The sequence below is a fragment of the Lissotriton vulgaris genome, chromosome 4_1 (assembly GCF_964263255.1).
Source record: "Lissotriton vulgaris chromosome 4_1, aLisVul1.2, whole genome shotgun sequence".
Lineage (NCBI taxonomy): Eukaryota > Metazoa > Chordata > Amphibia > Caudata > Salamandridae > Lissotriton > Lissotriton vulgaris.
This window is the reverse complement of record NC_141691.1, coordinates 1,649,842,857-1,649,863,224: the sequence shown is the minus strand read 5'-3', so window position 1 is coordinate 1,649,863,224 and position 20,368 is coordinate 1,649,842,857. Positions and strand designations below refer to the sequence as shown.

The 20,368-nt window shown below is 44.5% G+C and overlaps 1 protein-coding gene across 1 annotated transcript in view; it reads left to right on the top strand.

The window, feature by feature from the left end:
• IL7 (interleukin 7) overlaps positions 1 to 20,368 on the top strand; it is a 259,397-nt gene that overhangs the window by 58,986 nt on the left and 180,043 nt on the right. The gene's annotated exons all lie outside the window — the stretch shown is intronic.

Sequence of the window (20,368 nt, the reverse complement as noted above, 5' to 3'; positions counted from 1 at the left end):
ATGCTGTATGCAAGCATTGTTTCCAAACGGCCCTGGAGACTCCGAGACTCCTATATGGCCTCGTTTGAATGTCTCTTCTATAGGACCCGTACCCTCCAGATATGCCCCCGCCGCCCACAACCCTAGACATGAAAGACCCCACATTTGAAATCACCAGAGATTCAGGTGGGGTTAAAAATGCCATGTTTATTCACACATTGAATAAACATGACAAGCAATAACATGCATTTCAAAATCACAAGTTATAACATAACTACATTTATGAGCATATCAGCTCGGTGAGCATATCAGCTCCATGAGCATATCAGCTCCATCACCTTCCCAACCCTAAGGGAGGAACACCATCTGGTTTGCATCTCGCAACTGGGTTTCCTACGCCAAGTGCCGTGCACCTGCCCCTTAGAGTGGTGGGTCCCGCCCTTCTATCTTTGTCCGCCATTACCGGGGCCCACCTCTCGACCACCAGGCTGCCCGGAGTCGCCCGGGAGGCTCGAAATCTGTCGCCCTAGCCTCCCCAGCCGGTGGTCACTTCCTCCCAGTGGAGAGCTTGCCATATCCCCCCTCAGAGCTGGCCTATAGAGCCCCGCACGTGGGCTCCCATCCATCTTGTTTAGCCACTATTTACTGATCGCAGGTCTCTTCTCCGCAGAACGCCCCTCAAACCATTAATCTAAGGGACGGGTGGGTGGGAATTTCGGAAAGCCGGCCTGGGTCTCGAGAATGGCCAGGAGCCGGCGTGCAGTCAGAAATCCAGGAGTGATAGCGGGAACAGAGACCCCAGACACAGGGAGTTGACCCTAAATAGGCCCAAAGTCTCCACCCCCTGACCCTCGGGTCTCGCGATATCGCCAGAGTGGGAATGGGTCGGTCGGACGCCGATTGGGCCGTCCGCCCGACCAATCACCAGAGACCAGGAGCAGGGCGGGGTCCGTAGAGGCCGGGTCCTAAGTGCGCGCGTCGTGATTCTCCACAATTGTCATACGAATTGATACTTTGAACAGAATAAAGTCTGTGCTTTTGCAGACAACAGTGCCCATCACGTCATCAAAAGAGACGTATGATCTCCAAGTTGCAAGGACGGCTTCGGAGATTCATGACCTTTTATCAACAAATTGCCCCGTGCATTTCACAGAAATGGTTAGCCAAATTCTAAATATGTCAAGTGCCATGGGCATCCCAGGCGTATTTAAGACGATTTTTTCGGGACTGTTAACACCATTCAAAGCAATTCTGGGAATCATTCCCAATTTTGTCCATTCAGTCTTTGGCGGCATACCCCTGATTTTGGGACTTGTAGCAGATATTTTATTTTTGACCCTCCTGCTCCAATATGGCAAGCCAAAACACAGACATGACTCCGGCAAGGATGGAAGAAACGATCCTAGCAGTACGCTACCGGGACCGAATAACTAGAGTCCTTGGATTGGCCAGGCTGAGAGATCTGAACATGACCTGGTTTCTTTCATTCAGACCTATATGGCAGACCTGCATCTTACCTGTGCTTCGATGTATGCTATGCGGAGATGAATGCGTGTTGGACACCTGTCTTGCACTTCCATCAGCAGTACCAATGGATATCGATACTTTGCTAAGTCCTGTAACGGCTCACGCACTGTGTTGTCCCCAGCGGCTACCAATCCTGATGATGACATTCGTTGAGACTCCTGTGCTACGATTAGGTGGTGACAGTGGAGCAAGAAATAAAAGCAACATCACCCAGGTACGACCTTCTGTGAGCATTGCTGATCCAGACACCGATGATAGCAATCATTCTCACACCTGCCAAGTTACAGCGTTATCGAACTTGGTCGAACTGTCACCTGATTTTGGAGACCAGTTCTTAGAGAGCCTGTCTGATATGATGTTCTCCCCTGAACAGAAACAATAATTTTTGAAAAACATTCATTTTTGAAAAACATTCCGACACACAGCGTTCCCATGAACTCTGAATTCGGCCTTCAGTTTTGATCAACAAAAACTACTGAAAAGCGTTGGAAGTCTATTCCCCCGTTCATCAAGAAAAGTTTTTCTTTGGGTTTGAACATTTTTTCAAAAAAGATTTACCTTTTTTCTGGCACGACAATTCTTTGCTTAAAGTAGAACTATTCATAAAGAACAGAACTTCTATTTTTAGGTAAATCTAGAGACAAAATGACTACCTCAGCCTCTAGCACATGTTACAGCAATTGCATTTCTATGTGATGAAATTATCTCGCCCTTCTTTTCTGTATAAAGAGATATTTCATGTGTAATTTTTTCGCGAAATCGTTCACTGATTACATAGTCTATAATTTTGAATGATTTATATGCTTAAAGACGTACAGTACCTATATTTCCATGTATTTCAAATACGCCATTTCAAATGCGAATATGTATTTTGGGGTGGTAATGTTACACAATTTGATGGACATAAATTCGTGGAGTGGGTGTCGTGTTCTAATCTAGGACCCCGATCAATACTGTGACCTTATGCCTCTATACGGCTATAATCCATTCATACCCCTATAATGGCATAAACGATCAGAGCCATATTTTCGGCCATATTTCTGAAACTCGCCTCTGCAGCTCATTACAGTAGATGACACAGCAGAAGCCACTATCTTAGATTCCTAGATTACACTCCGAGTTCTTCAACAAGATAAAACCCAGCAACCTGGGAAAGCCCTGCTTGCTATGTTTTGATTAGTAATAGAACTCTAATGAGCACTGAAAGGACGATCACTTCCTAGTGACATCCTTATTGACGTCTTATGTCCAAAAACTTACGTCAAACAAGGCACCTTTCAGGTATAAATATTACCAACGTTGCCTTAAGCAAACGCAACGTCGATAACGATGGTGTGGTGAATACAGGAGCAGAACAGCTGTCCCTTGCAGAGCCCAGCAGATGCGAGAAGCCCACGGACGCTGCCCCTCTTCCTCCTCGATGTGCTGAGAGAGACGCTGTCTTTTCTCTTGCCAAGAAAATCCAGCTCCGGCGTTTCCAGCCTACTCTTGCGAGTGACTGGAATATCGAGTCCTGAAAGGAGATACAAGACCTCCAACATTCTATTCCAGAGGTATGGTGTTGACTAAAGCCTTAGAGAGAATTCTTGAAGCAAACTCTTGGCAAAACCAACTTAACTAAACTGCTACTTACTTACTCCCTCCCAAGTATTAGGCTTAGGTCAGGTACACTGGGGTAGGCGTAGTTAGAAGCACCAGTTGAGTACGTTAGTCAAACGTATATATGAATGTATATATTTTATTCATTTTAATCATTGTATGGCTAAGAAACCATATCAATGCTTTTACAGTATTATTTCGCAATCCTCCCTTTACTGTACGTACTTTTTATAATAACAAGTCTTGCAATTGTGGCAATTCATTTCTCTTGCATGAGAAGAAAAACTGTTCAATAAATAATACCTTTTATTGAAAACGCCTGTCTCTCTATTCTCTGCATCTTGGTGAAAGTAATCTGCACAACTGACTGAGTGAAATAGCTGTCTATTGTTTCACACAACTCTTGACCTCAGAGCTAGTTGGTACAAACCCAATTAATTTAGCATAGTCAGTAGAGACCTGGAAGACCGCACTTCTACGTCTACACTGCTGTTTATGTTATTCCAATGCGCAGGGCCTATAGGGAAAATAGGAACTACACTACATTGCGAGAAAACTCAAGCCCACAGAAATAACGGTAAACTCCCCTGATCTGCAAGCAATAACAATTTCTGGGCTAAGGGAGGGCACTTGCTGTTCAACCTGCTGCTCATAAACTGTTACATCAACCCGTCACTGACCACTGCCAGCATGGAATCTCTCATGAACACGCTGGAAGATATATTAATAAAATATGAGCACTACAACGTAATATTCGCAGGAGATTTTAATTTGAGAGGTTTGGAAAGTGTGCCGGGAAAACAAATTAAAGGGCACAAGGCAGGCCCACTGCTCTGTCTTCTTAAAAATGCCACACTCTACTCTCTCCACTTCCTGATGAAACTATGATCACCCTCGTGGTGCTCTAAACCATAGTTTCGGAAAATATCCACTATAGATTACAACTTAATCAACGAAAAAACAGCGGAGAGTTTGGAAGAATACCAGGTCGATGATAGAGGAGAAAGTGACCACAGGCCTCTATGCGCAAGAATTAACTTAGGAACGGAAGCAGCAGAGCTTCTGAACATGTTGGGAGAAACCACAGGGGATGAACGTTTCAGAGCCATTAGAAGAATAAAATGGACAACCTCTCTCGAAGAGAAAATGCAGGAAGTGGCATCAATGTGGTAGGCCCTTGGAACATGGGAGACCAAATCAGAGGCGATCAGGCTCTGGGAAGAACTGACAGAAGACCTATGGCAGAAGCTGGGCAAAAATCATCACAAGAAAACTTTCTGTCACAAGGCTAATTCATTAAAGAACCCACAGCCACAGAAATGCTTCAGACAATGCAAAGGAGCGCTAATGAAGGCACTTAGAAGTAGAAAGAAAGGAGGAACATCGGCAGAGGGGGCCTCTATAGCTGCATCGAGAGCCGCATTTAGGAGGAAAGTAGATGAGGGAAAGAGATGGAACAAAAATGGATCACAGTATTTGCCCTGCTAAAGGAAAAGAACAACGCTAAATTATGGAGGTACATTGACTGTCTGCGCTCCCAACCCAGGAGCAAGGAGAACAACATTGCAAGCAATGAGTGGGAAGAATACTTAAGGGGATTATATACCAGAGGTACACCAGCTACAGAGCAAGTCCCACTGAAGAACATCCGGGGAGTAGGCACCCAGACAGCCACTCTTCCCAAGCACCCAGACGAAGCAGGACAAAGGAAGCTGGAGGGCGCAGGTTTCACGAAAGCTGAAATAACTTTGGAGATTAGGAAAATGAGGAATGACGGGGCACCAGGCCCAAATGGCATTCCAGCCATGGTCTTTAAAACAGCTCCAACACACTCCTCCACAGTCCTCACCACCCTGTACAACTTTTCATATGCAACAGCAGTAATTCCACACTCACGGAAGGATCTATCCTTTTCCCTATTCACAGGAAAGGCGACCACTCCGACTCCGCAAACTATAGGCTAGTGGCCCTGCTGGATCTGGAAGCCAAAGATTTTTGCCAAACTACTACTGAGAGATTCTACCAGGCCGGCTTCAGGAAAAATAGCGCAACAACTGATAAAATCATGGCAATGGCCTACCTCTCAAAACGTGCTGTGAAAGTCAGGCACCTGCCGCTGTTCTGCTGTTTCATTGACTGCAGCACAGCTTTTGATAGAGTCGATACAGGCAAAGTCTGTTTAGAAACTTAGTAGATGTGCTAAAAAAGCTGTTCAAACACACCAAGTGACCCCTCAGTGTTATTGAATACTCTCCAGGAGATTATCACATGTGAAACAACCTATTGAAATGAAACACCCTGTGTCGATTCCGGTATGCCGATACTACTTGACACCACATCATCACTCGCATACTTGGTTCTATTTGTGGCTTACTTCTTCCTTTCTCCTTTCTGTTTTTGACTCGGTTAATTATTGTTGCTGTTCAGATTCTTGTTAGCATTTAGTTTTCTTTTTTTCATGACCTTCATTGACAATGATCTTTATTGACATTGATCACTAACCTTCTATCACAGTCCTATTTTTTATTATTATGGCTCCAGTCAGCCACATTATGACCAGCACTCTGATCACTGAAATAAAGCTTCGAGCAACCCGCAGGCACTGACTTGCTTTCTCCGAGGATTACTTTACGCATCAGTTTTAGAACACACGCGTGTTGGATCGACTCCTGCTTAGTGACACAGTGAACTTGTAGGAATGTGTTGAGAAGTGTTATTATGGTTTCTTTGAGTGCTGTGTCTGATATTTCGGTTAAATTCCAGCTCGTTTTTGTTTGGATTTTACATCCATTGTCATCCTTGGCGTTTATGGTTAAAGGTACGATTGAAGTTGTATTGCATTCATCAGCATGATTCACTTGGGCTAGTATGACACAGGGTGTTTCCTTTCAATAGGTTGTTGCACATGCGATAATCCTCTGGAGAATCTTAAATCTGCCAATTCCCTTCTGGCTTTCAGAAAACCCCTGAAAACTCACCTCTTCACACAGACTGGCTAGACCCCCGTCTCTCCACCTCATTGGCACTCAGCCAGCGCCAGGAAACCTCTCGGTGTCAGTGCGCTATACAAGAATCCCCTAAGATAAGAAGATAAGATAAGATAAGAATATTCAGTCACAAAGAGGGGAAACTTCGCGTTTTGGAACTGCTTTTTTAGCACATCGATGGAGTTTCTAGAAGCACCCACCGCCGTGTACTTTAGTGATTTCGTTAAGTCTCTTCACATATCCTCACATGCACTTTGGTTATGCAGTAAAGTTCCTCCATACAGCAATATCTTGGTCCAATGCCCTGGCCCCCTTTGTGCCTATTTATTTTTATTCTCTTGTCTAAGAAATGTGTGATCTAGAAAATTGCTTAGTTCAATTTATGATATTGACGTTCTCAGATTCCCCTGATGAAGGGCCACTGCAAAGCCCGAAATGCATTAGGAGAAACCGTTTATAATTCAACATCTTTGTTATTATGTACTTTGAGTTTTTTCAATTAACTTGACAGTATCTGCATTTTATGGAAATAAAGCAGATTGAGCTACACTCAAAGTTTCACCGCTTAGATTGATGACTGGAAGCACAGATTCATATGTTGTTAACTTTGTTTATGAACTGATTGACTCTGAAAAACGGTCTCACATTGTGTTTCTTACATTGTGTATACTTTCATAGTACCCTATAGTAGTGCACTTAGCACCCAGGACACATATCCTGTTTTTTTCTTTTTTCCTTTTGGATCAGGTGGCTAACAGAGCCTCCCAACTAGGTGCACACTTGATTCGTATTACTGTTTGAAATAGTGATTATGTTGATTATATTCTGTTAAAGCGAGTGTATTCCAGCTGTATATATTTCGTTGTGACTTTTAGAAAGTAGGTATTTTCTTACTTTAGCCATTTGGTGCTTGCTGCTTGTCTCTGATACATGTCTGGGGAGGGTGACAGCTGTGATTTGTGTATTCCCCCTAATGGGGCATAATTAGAGCATAGATGTGGCTTGATGGGTCAATCCTGGGAGGAAGGAGCTGGACCCAGTCTCACATACACCTGAATAGGCTGTGCCCTTTCCCCACACAAAGGACTGCATACCTCCGGTAGTGAGTGTGGAGTTAGGGCAGGAACGGATGACCTCTGTGCACTACAAAGACCTGTCTTTGAAGTCTCCCCTACTTCAAAGGCACAATTGGGTAAAAATACAAGACCTGTGACACCACCAAGGCAGTACACATCTGTGTCCGTGAAGTCTCTGCCAGGAAGAAGGAAGGCTGTGCTGCTGAAGGACTGCCACTCTGCCAGATTACTGGCTTGTGGTGCTACCTTTCTGCCTGCTGTTCCTCTGCCTGGGTGAGACGGGCTAGACCTGCATCACTTGAACCCAGAGTGACTCCAAGGGCTAGCTGGCTTGCCTTGTGATCTGAAGTCTGAGGGACATAAAAGATTTCCAATGTACTTGCTTCTGCACCTGGATGCTGCCATATGTGAGTCTGCCCTACCAAGTGGTGCCACCCCAGTCCTGGACTCTTGGAAGTGGATTTAAGGTGCTTGCTACAGCAAAACCACACATCCTCTGTTGAACTTGTGCATCAGCACCTTTGTGTGGATTAGAACCGGCGTATCGATCGTGTTGCCCGGATCTGGACTGGCACATCGCTCCTGTTCTCAGGATCAGAACCAGTGCATCACTCCAGTTGTGGGACCAGAGCCAGCACATTGTCTCTACTGCGTGGATTGGCCCGACACATCGCCTTCAAAATCACCAATGCACATGGTCTCGCGTCATCTCAATCGGCGGCATCCTCGATGATGACGACCTTAGCTGATGTCTCGCCGCTGCTGCCAGGATAAGGACCTGCACATCGCCTTTCTTGCATTGATCGATACAGACGCATTGCTTCAGTTGCACCCTGTATCTTTGATGTTGGCACAGCCAGGATCCAGGTCCGTTTGTTCAGCAGGCTTTACTGGGTTCCTGTATTTGGCCTGCTCTCCATCGCAGTCTGCCCAAACTTTTGACTTTGTCAAAATCCGGCACAACCAGATATACCAAGTAAACGCTTATTGCTTCAAAACGCGAATTTACAGTTTGGGCCAGATGTACGGCCGTTTTTTGCAGTCACAAAGGGGTTTTAGGCCCGTTTGTGACAGCAAAAACCGTGTGGCCAATGTACCAACCCTATTTTGCGACTCTCAAAATAGGGTTAGTTACTCGCTATTAGTAAGGGGCGTTCCAAGGCCGTCCCTTCCTTTTAGCGACTCCAAAACCTATGTATGAATAGTCTGCGACTGCAATTCTGATTGCAAAACACTCACAGTTGACCACCCTTCTCAAAAGGGCGGAAAAGGCACTCGCAAATGCAAAGGGGTCCCCGGGGGACTGCTTCCCCTTTGGGAATGCATGCACAAATATTTTTTAAAGGCAGGCAGTGGTTCCAGCGACCACTACATGCCCTCAAAAAATGACACTGAAAAGTTTCATTTTTATTTCTTAAATGCATGCCGGTTTTTTTTTAAAGTAAAATTTGCTGCATTTAAAACTAAATGCTTTATAGACAAAGCAGTCTCAGACATGGTGTTCTGGTGACCTCAGCAGGCCATCATCCTGGGTAGTGCTAGCCATTCCCAAAGGGGTCGCAAATTGCAACAGCCTCAATAATATTCATGAGGCATGCAATTTACGACCCCCTTGGGAATCGCAAACTGTGTCTCAGACAATGTTGTTCATAGTATTTTGTGACTCGCAAATTGGGACTCATACACCTGGCCCTTTATTCTTAAAAAATTAATATCTCAAGTTATACTTATTGTATTCTTGTCTTTTTGGTCTTATTTTATTTATTAACACATTCCCTATTCTCCTAACCTGCTGTGGAATCTTTTTGTGTGGTGTTTTCTATGTTTTGTTATTTGAAGTGTTGCACAAACACTTTAGACATTGTCTCTACATTAAGCCTGACTGCTCTGTGCCAAGCTACTAGAGGGTGTGCACAGGTAATTTAGGGTTTGCCTGCTACTTCCAGACTAGGATTGTGGTTGCTGCCTGACTGGGACTCATAACCTAGTCAACCAACAACCCAGTTTCTAACATTCATGCTATACCTGACCTGGAGGAAATTATATGTCTTGACGACAATGTACTAGGCACACCTTAATGCTTACCAACTGTGGTGCATACTGCTGACTTCCTGGCATGTGGTTTGCCACAACATGTTTAGTATTGTTAGTTGGTCTCACTTAAGCACAAGATGCTTAGTTGCTGTCTTTTACTGCTTCACTGCAGATTTCTTGGGGGCTGGCCCCTGATATTTTATTGTCAAAAAGGAGCATACTATGATTACAAACATATAGAAAAAAATGTATTTGGATCACATCAAGAGAGATTTGAACTTAGAGTGTTAGCCCCCATTGGGCTGCAGATATACATGCAAAATACTTTAGTAATAATAATAATAATAAATAAGTTACATTTCAGATAAATAATCAGCATTTACACCACCTCCCTCCAAAACTTTATGTGCCTGCTCATTTAATAGATCATTTACAAACAGAATTCACAAAAAGATTACTTTTGCACTTGGTTTGTATACATCAGTAGTCTACATAGAAAGCAGCTCCCCCTAACATGCCCGTGATACTGTGCATACAGCCTCCATCTCTCCAACCTGCAAACTCTATACATGAGGAGAGCCCTGAGCAATACGGTGGCCGGGTAGCATAAAATAAGACACCGTGACCATGTAGTGTGCCTGCGCCCCAGAGGTGTTAAACATGACATTCTTATATTTATTTATTTATTTATTTTCTTATATAGCGCAGGATTCGACCCCTAAAGGGGTATATCAGCGCTTAGGGCAATCCACATAAAAGATTGTATCTAGATGGGCCACTCCATAACCTACACTAAACACCTGTGAACACAAGCCAGCCAGCTCCAAGTGGAAACCCCCATAGATCGGGGATGGTCAAAACAGCGGGGAGACTCACAATTTCTATGGCAAGCCAGTCGTTGCAGTCAAAGCTGTCTTCAATCCATGCTGTCGTAGGGGACCAGATATGCATCCTGTGCTTTCTAGCACCCCTTTCCTTGCAGTTGTACAATATTCTCTCTAGGTTATGAATCTCAGCAGCCGAGAAAACCACTGCTATACAGTGGGTCGTTCACTATCTTTCCAAGCCATTGCTATCAGAAGCTGTGCTACTGTCATAGAGAAAAACATAAAATAAAGATGCCCCAAGTACCCTCAGAAAGAAGGATCTATCCCGAATAGTATCAATGATGAGCTGATACGCAGCTCAGTTTTAAAAATCTTATTCCACAGATTCGCGAGGCCATCTTTTAATGCCTGCAATTCGAACAATCATAAAACATATGTATCAGATCAGCAGGAGCCTCCCCACATCGGGGTCATTTATCATTTGCTTCTGCCCCACCTAAAGAGTTTGACTGGTGTATGGTATAAGTTAAATATTGTTTTAAAGTGCTGCGTTTTCTGGCTAGCAGTTAATAGCACCTTCATCCCCATCTCAATTGATGCATAAATATCTACATTCTGAGTCCACACTGTTTCCCCCATGTAGCTCCTTGAGATTCAAGGTCATCCAGCACTAAAATCATACAATACTTTTAAGATCTGCCTGATCCTGCTGCCTGGTGCGACCCTAGATCCAGGAGGGGCACTCTTGTAACCGAAAGGTGATCATTACCCAATTTGATTAAACTGTCTCTGATCTGTAAACATTTTAAAAAGGATTCACTAGTTAATGCAAAATCCTGCTGAAAATCAGCAAACAAACATAATTGATCCTGGCTAAATAAGTCCCCCAACCAAGCAATCTCTGCCTTTTAGGTCTCGGCCTCAACCAGCGCATGCGCTGGGCTCGGCCGAGACATTTAGTAGCTCTGAGAAAAGCTACTTTGCCAGCAATCAGCTTGCTAGAAAGCACACAAGAGCGCGCGCGCATGCGTGTTATAGCAAGCTGATTGTCGGCAAGGTAGCACTTGCGGTGATGCGCGTGCGCACCACTCGTGCACACCACTTGTTATTTCTTTACATGCGTTTTTCTCGAGCGCTGGTAACTGCTGAGCTAGGGGCCATCTCACTCACTAGCGTTGCATCATGTTGTGCACAAAAGGTATGTTACAGTTACCGTTATTGAAGTTTGCTATGTTGTTGTCAGGAACAAAGATTGGCCGCAAGCAGTCAGTAATGCGCGTTTCCTTCACTTTGCTTCCTTCGGTCACACGTACGTATTGGTGTCTGAAGGGAATGAAAAAGAGAAGCCTCGAGGATTCGCTAGTTCCAACTTTGTTGTAAAGGGGATCTCAAAAGTGCTACCCAGCCTTTGCTTGCTCGCTACAAGCATGGGTGCAGGTGCGCTAGCACGCGCGGCCATCTGCTTTTCCTGCATCCTTTGTTGTCATGGCGCCTCTAACACCTGCCCCTCCCTCTCCCCCACCACAGAGCAGCCTCAGGCTCAAAGTACGTCGCACGCTGTGCACGTACCCAGCAGACTTTTTACGTATTCCAGATAAACAGACACGTGTTTTACTGGGCTGTTTTCATTAGGAGCCAATCCGGTCTGTTTGCAGTTTGCGTCTCCATTATGGCCCTGTTCTTCAAAGTATTGGCTTTTGTAATCAAGACTACTAATTTTATTACAGTACTTCAATGAAAAGTTTCACACATCGTCCTGCGCTAGCATAAGCTCACACTACCTCTGTGTACTGACAGCCGGAAGTTTGCAGCTCCGAAAGTAGCATGCATTAACATTTAATTCCTGACAGCAACATTATAGTCTGGGAGGAGGGAGATATATGACACGTCGACATTCATACTGTGTAGCAGAAATGAGAGTGTCTCAAAATAATCATGATTAATTAGTTTGTTTGTTGTTAAGGCCTGGTGCATTTCTTTATGATGTCTCTAAACAATAAAATCATGGCCTTGTGTAAAATGACACACCTAGACTTCCAGATAACAATTAATCTTATTCATTGTATACAGTGAATTACATTTGCCACTTTCTTGTACTTTATAATGTCACACCATAAAAATTAAAAACGTCCGCTTTACCAGAGCAGCTTTTGATGATGTCGTTGAATTCATCCACAGCCGAATCCTCTCTCTGCTCCTCTGGACGCCCACATTCAGCCATCTTTCAGGTGCAGGGGACAAGGCGATGACAAGCACCCAAACCAAAATTGTGCCTCTTTTCTGAACTTTACGGACGGAGAAGCTTGGAATTGCACGTGGAGGGGTCAAGCTTGGCGTGGCTCCTACTCACAGTAAGACAGGGCGAGCAGCAAACACTTGTGGCACCAACTGCTACAGAGACGTGAAAAATTGACACCGCCTACGGGTGTGTGTGTTTATGTATGAGCATGCGTGTCCGCAGATGCGTACTGTTCTTCATTCGGATGTGATTATTAACGGAAAACCGCAAACTGTGTCACTGTATTGTTCTCAGGCTGAGTATTTCGCGTTCATTCTCGAGTTTTTTATGAGTTTACTCTGGGAAACATTTCTCATTGAGGCACTGTATAGGGAGGCCGGCTAACATTTAGCATTTGTAAAAAAATCATATTCTGTGGAGAGCACTTGTGCATTTAAATTGTAGAGATATTAACAACAATGGAACGCACTTTGTAATAGATAGTGGGCTATAAGAGTTGTCTTGTTTGGGTTTTGGTAAAGCCCAGCTTATACCTAAGGGCTTCATGGCACTAGAGTTGGCAACAGAAAGTGTTAATATCACTGAATTCAATGGTGCTTAGTTTACTGACCTCGAAAGGATTGATCGCTTAGTAGGGCTTGCTGGTAATTGTAACATGCAGATCAATTCATTTTCGTTAACAAGTATGTAACTTACTGAGTCCTCCGGCAGCTGCAAAAATCAACCTACCAGGTAAGTAGCTTACATTAAGGAACTAGCAGTGTGAGCGAATTTAATGTTCGACGACTTTGATTGCGTAGGCATGGAGCAAAAAGGTTTATTTTATTAGACCGTGTAATGACTGATTTTTCTGCTTCTTCGGGTATCTCAGCTAGTTATACAGGCAGCCATTACTTATCTGAGTCCCTTCTCAGATTCCCTAAAAACAACTCACTTCAGAATACTTACTTGAGAAAGGTATAGAACTAACTACTAAAGATGAAATAATTCATAGCTCCGAGGGTATGTATAGCAACGCCTTCCGACGAACAACGCGAATCTACGTGAGCAACGCACCCTGGTGCGAAATCAGCAACGTCTCCCGACGAACTACACGAATCTACGTGAGCAACGCACCCTGGTGCGAAATCAGCAACATCTCCCGACGAACAACACGAATCTACGCGAGCAACACACCCTGGTGCGAAATCAGCAGCGTCCCCGATGAACAACGCAAATCTATGCGAGCAACGCACCCTGGTACGAAATCAGCAACGCCTCCCGACGAACAACGGGCATCTGCACGAGCAACACCTTTCGGTGAAAAATCAGTACATACCTCATACGCTATGTTGAGTTGATCTACTAATTATTCTGGTATTCCTGCTTAGGAGCCGATTTCCCTCCAGTATCAACAACTACTTGTTTAGAGGGGAAATAACCCATCCCTCTGTAAGCACTTGGTAATAAAGGGGCCCGACCTTCCTTTACAAAGAATAAAAACCAAAATTCACACTCCAAGGGTCTTTATTACATGATAATAGTGGTGGCAAGAAATAAACATTAGCTCATACATACACATAGAACCTGAAAATGAAAGGTAAAATTAGATAAAATTAGATATACATGGAACATCTCACCATATTACTAGGCATCTGTAGCTTGAAGAAGGATCCAACTCTATCTTTCCCTGTCCCTCTCTCGTTAGGCCAAGACTCTCTGCTCCACAAACACGACTGCACGTCTGCACCATGAAGTTTCATCAGACCATCAAAGCCGCCAGACTGTCATCTCACAGGCCATCAATTCATCTCAACCTCACTTGGACCCGCTTTCACTAATATAGAATGTGTCTCTTTCGCGAAGCTTCTAGAAGAACCCGCCTAACGTTCTCACAGGATTCCTCTACCGCCTCGTACCAGGCACACAACAGCAGCTGGCCAAGCGTTTGTTGCGTCTCCGGCGCGAAGAGAGCACATTCCACTGATAAGAACCAGTCCGTGCTGGTTCACTGCTAGCGAATAACACCTCAAACATAAAACATTACCCCTCACCTAGAGAGGCTCAGCAAGATGGTGTCAGAAAAAGAACATGGCTTCGCTCAAGCCTAGGCCCTTAGGCCCGAAAAGGAGCAAAAACAGTGCATAAGACAGCATAAGGTTGTCAAAGTCTATAGGCAAGCCCTATAAATAGGTGGAATAAGAGTCAAAACTACATCATATACTGAGATGGTGGTGGGCAATGGTCATAACCAAGCCAATCAGAACCGGTACCTCAGTCATCACAGCCCGATGCTTGAAATTGAATATGCTCTTCGCTATGGAACCGATACAGCGGTTGCGGGTGCAGGAGAAACATAGTCATTTTTTTTTTCAGGATTAACATCAGTCTGGGATCACGTTTTTAATTTGCTTGTTTGGGTTTAGCTACTGACCACTAACGTTTTCAGAAACCTTCATGTAATTAATGCTTCAAAAAAGCAAGTATGTGCTCTTTGATAAATTTACTTTACTGACACAAGGTCATTTTATTTAGTGTTTTTGGCTTTTTTAGTTTAGGAAGTGCATGCTGTGTGGATGTCCCTGCCTATCATAAGGACACCGTGCTATTCATTATTCACCCTGCTCCCACATTTGTTTTATTTTGTTCACAAAAAGACTTAAGCGCACAAAAGGTTATTTAAAGATGCAATAAAATACTGGCCCATTATCAAAACTATCTACTGTGCAATGTCTAAATGTGTATGTTTTTTAATTTCACTAAAAGTGACAACTCATCTTGTGTCAACTTTAGACAGGACTTCTCTTGGGGGGACAATTTAACTCAGCTACTGTGTTCGTTCAGCAGATAGACCCCACTCTCGGATTCCATAATGTTGAAGTCCAAGACTTTGCTTCATTATATAGATGTATTTCTAGGACAACAGGTGCAACACACACATAAACTCACTGAATTGGTAGCAAGCACCTCCCCTAGCAAAAATCTAGACATAATGGCTTTGCCAATGTTTGTTCCTCGTTGTGTATTCCTGTTAAAGTCAACACTTAAAAAATCTCATTTTTATTCACACTCTTCTTTGAGGGCACAGCTTAACTCTGCTAATGCTGCCTTTTCATCACAGGCACGATACACCCAGCTTCCATATTGTTGAAGCCCAAGATGTTGTTTCAGTATGGCGTTTTCTTTCCTGGACTGCTGGTGCCTAAACGTACAAAATCGCCCAACTATTACCAAATACATCCCCTGACAAAAAGTCAGACTGGCTTGATTTACCAATGCATGCTTCTTTGGTGCTTAAGTAGGGCTTTTATTCTATGTCTGTGAGCTCCTGTATTAGGAAAGGGACATGGGGCACAGGAAGTTGATTTTTTTTTCCCCAGGATCACACAATAGTGTGAAGGTTACGCTGCGATTCGAACAGTGGGCCCACAGCTACTCTTTCAATGTGGGGCAATTTTGGCTGCTAAAATACTCTTTAGGGTCAATTAAGTTTACGTTTTATGAAATGACCATGTTGTTAAGTAATTTTCGGGGAGCTTCACCCCTAATCAGCAACGGGCCTACATAACCATAGGAGGACATTTCTTTGGCTTCAGGTATGGACGAGTTCCCTAAGTTCATTAACAGTTTGGTGGTGTTGTCAAGTACATTTTGCTGCTGAACTCACCATGAAAAATAAACAAGGCCACAGGAATTATTTAATGGCAGCAATCAGGGGAATACAATGCTCCTCTCCTTGCCGGTTTTTGAAAACCAGAAAGGGCCTCATTTGGGGTCAATTTTACATATATATTATATTTGAATGTATGTTCACCTTCTGATGCTACGAATAACAAGCATTTGCAATACAATAGGTCTCGCAATTGTGAGAGTTTTAGCTTTTGACATTGTAAATAACAATGCTTTTTAGTTATGTGTTGGGTTTTAAAACATAAATAAAAGCCATCATTTACAATGCCAATAGCTCAAATTCTCGCAAATGCGAGACCTATTGCATTGCAAATGCTTGTTCCCACTGTTTTCATGTCCCATCATGGAACACCGACGGAAAGATGGGGTAGTGCCAAAGTGGGGTATAGTAACTGCATTTTCTAATTCTGATTTGTTCTATAGCTTCAGTGCTGCTCTCATGATTTTGAATAAACTTTTTTATAATAGCTGGTTCGATGTGTCTTACAAAGCAGCCCCTAGCTTTACTGCCCACAGCAAATTCATAAATACTTGGAGGATCCGAAGGCAGAGAACCAGGTGACAGAGCGTGTCCCTTGACTGAAAACAGATCTCCCATATGTTTCATTAATGCTGCCCAGTAATACAGCTTAAAGATGGGTACTGCCCACCGTTCTCGGAAGAAACATATATTTTAAAGCCCGTAGTGCTCTAGTATATTGCCAAATGAAATTAGAACACATGGCATCCAGTTTTTCCAGCTTTAAAGGTATGGTCCTAAACAGATAGAGCACCTTTGGCAGAAGAATCATTTTCAGTACATTGCAATAGCCAGCTAGAGTAAGATATAAACCGTTGATCCACCTTAAATCTTGGCTAGCCTTCCCTAAGAATTGAGTCACGATTTAATTTATAGATGGAGCCAACATCTACCGAGATTTATCCTTCAATTATCTATCAGGCAAATATTACTGGTACAAACCAATAGATTTTTTTTCTAATTTTAAGTGATACCCTCAAAGTAAGCCAAACTCTTCTGCCATCCTTTTTTATTTTCACAAGGGCAGTCTGGGGGTTGGATGTTAGCACCACTACGTCATCCGCATATGCTAACACCTTAGTGTCAAAGCCATTCACACTCATTGGCTTGATCAACTTATTCTAAACCAGCTGATTTATGAAAGGGTCAATGAAGAAAGCAACAAGAATGGGAGAGCAGAGACAACCCTGCCATGTACCCCGTAAAATCTGAACCCTGTCAGATTCCTGGCCCATAATTTGAAGTTGAGTGAATGGGTGATGATATAAAGCGTTCATTGCCTTCACAAGGCCTGGCCAAAACTCCTTGCATCTGAGTACTCCCGGGAGATGCTAACAAGATACTCTATTGAATGCCTTTCTTAGCATTGAGGAGGATCCTAGCCAAAGGGCTGCCTGTGATCTTTGCTATGTCGAGTAATATAATAGCCAGTTTTACATGGTCTGCAGTCCCACGCCCCGGGATAAATCCATGTTGTCTCTGTGACCATATTAATGGCTATGATCCTCCCCATATGAGTGGCTAAGATCTTTGAGTAACATTTGAATCCAAGTTAATTAAGGACATTGGCCTATAGGTTCCACAGATATTTGGAGGATTTCCCTTCTTTTTCAAAACTGCAATATTAGTTCCCCCTCCCCCCCACCCCCCCACCCCCCAGGAAGTTGGTGGTATCCTGTATCGCTGGATTCCCAAGAACACATCTAGTAGATCCTTGTCTAGTTCTAAAAAACGTTTTATAAAAATCTAAGGGTAGCTTATCCGGGCCTGCCGTTTCCCTGGGGCTAATGATCTTAAGATGTTAACTACTTCCTCCATGGTTATATCTCCAAGTAATGTTTCAGTCTCCCCTGGTTCTAAGACGTCATTTTTGACTAATTCAAGAAAATTCCCTTACTGACCTGAAGAGGGATACTTATCTTCCACATATAAACTCCTATAGTAATTCTCAAATACTTTGATCATAGTCTCTGGGGTAGTGGCTACACTCTCAACACTACCATCAACTGCACCAATTCCCAAATCTGCCTCTTGCTGACAAATACGGAGGGCCAGTAATCTGCCTGCTGACTAACAATATTCATATTCCTCTGTCCTATGGGTCTGAAATTTCTCTGCCAGGTTTCTTGTATAATATTTGTCGATCATAGCTTTCACTATGATTATTTTCTGATGTATCTCCTGGCTATTCTGAGTTGAACGTATCATCCCCATATGCTGTACCTCCAGATTTGCTAATTCCTCATATAATCCCCTTGGTTTAATGTTTTGAATAGAAATATACAAAACTAACCATCTCACCCCTTACCCTTGCTTTGGATGAATCCCATACTGCACCTCCAGATGCACCGTGTCTAGTTATTTTCATAAAGTCTACTATTAATATATTCCTATGGTCTAGATATTTTAGATTTAGGAGCAGCTTTCTCTTGAATGTCCAATTGATGGGGTGTTGACCTGCCCCATTCCTGGAAGCTAGAGAATTAAGAGGTTATGATATGGGAAGATCATTGGGAGTCATTTTATGGCTGATTGCACAACCAACCCTGAAGATACCAAAAGGTAATCCAAACAGACATATTTTTATGTAGGTATGAGAAATACATATAGCCAGGATCAGGAGCGTTCATTTTAACCGAAATTTCCACCAACCTACGGCTTCTCGTATAAAAAGACAGTGCCCTGTAAACTCGCGGCTTCCTCCCAGTATACTTATTTGTCTGCTTGCTGTTGCCGCCAACTTCGAGATGTATATTAAAGTCTCCACACTCAATCAAAGGTGTAGGCCACAAAGCTAATTACCCCAGCTCCTCTTCCTAGTTAGACGCATAAATAGAACAAATGGTATACCTGCTGCCTGGCACTCTAAAATCACCCAGGTCCCAAGTTTGTCTAGCAGCTTCTGCTTCGGTAAATCTAAACCCTTTTTTGACAGTGTTGCGACCCCCCCAGTTGAAGCCATTTGTTAAGTGCATGCTTACAGGGAATAGCCCCTGACCTGCAGTAAATCTAGATGCAACCTAGCCATCCAATGACTATCAATCAATCAATCAATCAATCAATCAATCAATCATAGCATTTGTATAGCGCACTACTCACCCGGAAGGTTCTCAAGGCGCTAGGGGGAAGGGGTCTGCTATTGCTCGAACAGCCAGGTCTTGAGTAGTCTTCTGAAGGCGAGATGGTCCTGGGTCAGCCGAAGGTGGATGGGGAGGGAGTTCCATGTCTTGGCCGCCAGGTAGGAGAAGGATCCGCTTCCGGCGGTGGCTCTTCGGATGCGTGGTACTGCGGCGAGGGCGAGGCTAGTAGAGCGTAGCTGGCAGGTGGGCATGTAGAAGGTCAGGCGGTCGTTGAGGTACTTGGGGCCCAGGTCGTGGAGAGACTTGTGTGCGTGGGTGAGGAGCCTGAACGTGATCCTCTTGCTGACGGGGAGCCAGTGCAGGTCCCTCAGGTGGCCGGGGATGTGGTTGCGTCGGGGTATGTCCAGGATGAGTCGGGCGGAGGTGTTCTGGATGCGTTGGAGTCTTTTCTGTAGCTTGGCTGTGGTTCTGGCATAGAGGGTGTTTCCGTAATCCAGTCTGCTGGTGACGAGTGCCTGGGTGACCGTCTTCCTGGTTTCGGTCGGGATCCAGCGGAAGATCTTGCGGAGCATGCGAAGGGTGTTGAAGCACGATGAGGAGACGGCGTTGACTTGTCTGGACATCGAGAGGGAGGAGTCCAGGATGAAGCCCAGGTTGCGTGCGTGGTCTGTAGGCTTGGGAGTGGTGCCCAGGGCGGGGGGCCACCAGGAGTAGTCCCAGGCGTAGGGCGAAGATCCCAGGATGAGGACTTCCATCTTGTCCAGGAGGATGAGTGCTGCTGTTTTCCCGTTGTCGAGCAGTGCTCGGATGTCGTCGGTGGCTGCGATGAGGGCAGTCTCGGTGCTGTGGTTGGCTCTGAAGCCGGACTGCGAGGGGTCGAGGGATCCGTTCGTCTCGAGGAAGGCGGCAAGCTGTCTGTTGACGGTCTGCTCGATGACTTTGGCAGGAAAAGGGAGGAGCGAGATGGGGCGGAAGTTCTTGAGGTCGGTGGGGTCCGCTGTTGGTTTCTTTAGAAGGGCGCTGAGCTTGGCATGCTTCCAGCTCTCTGGGAAGGTGTCGGTGTTGAAGGAGGTGTTGATGATGTCCCGGAGTTGGCGTGCGATGGTGGATTCGGCCTTGTTGAAGATGTGGTGGGGGCAGGGGTCCATTGGAGAACCGGAGTGGATGGTGCTCATTGTGTGGGCTGTGTCTTCAGTGGTCACTGTGGTCCAGGTGCGGAGGGTGGTGGTGGGGGGCGTTGGTTTGACGGTGGGGTGCGTGGATGGTGCGTCGAAACTGTTGTGGATGTCGGCGATCCTGCGGTGGAAGAACGAGGCAAGAGAGTCGCAGAGA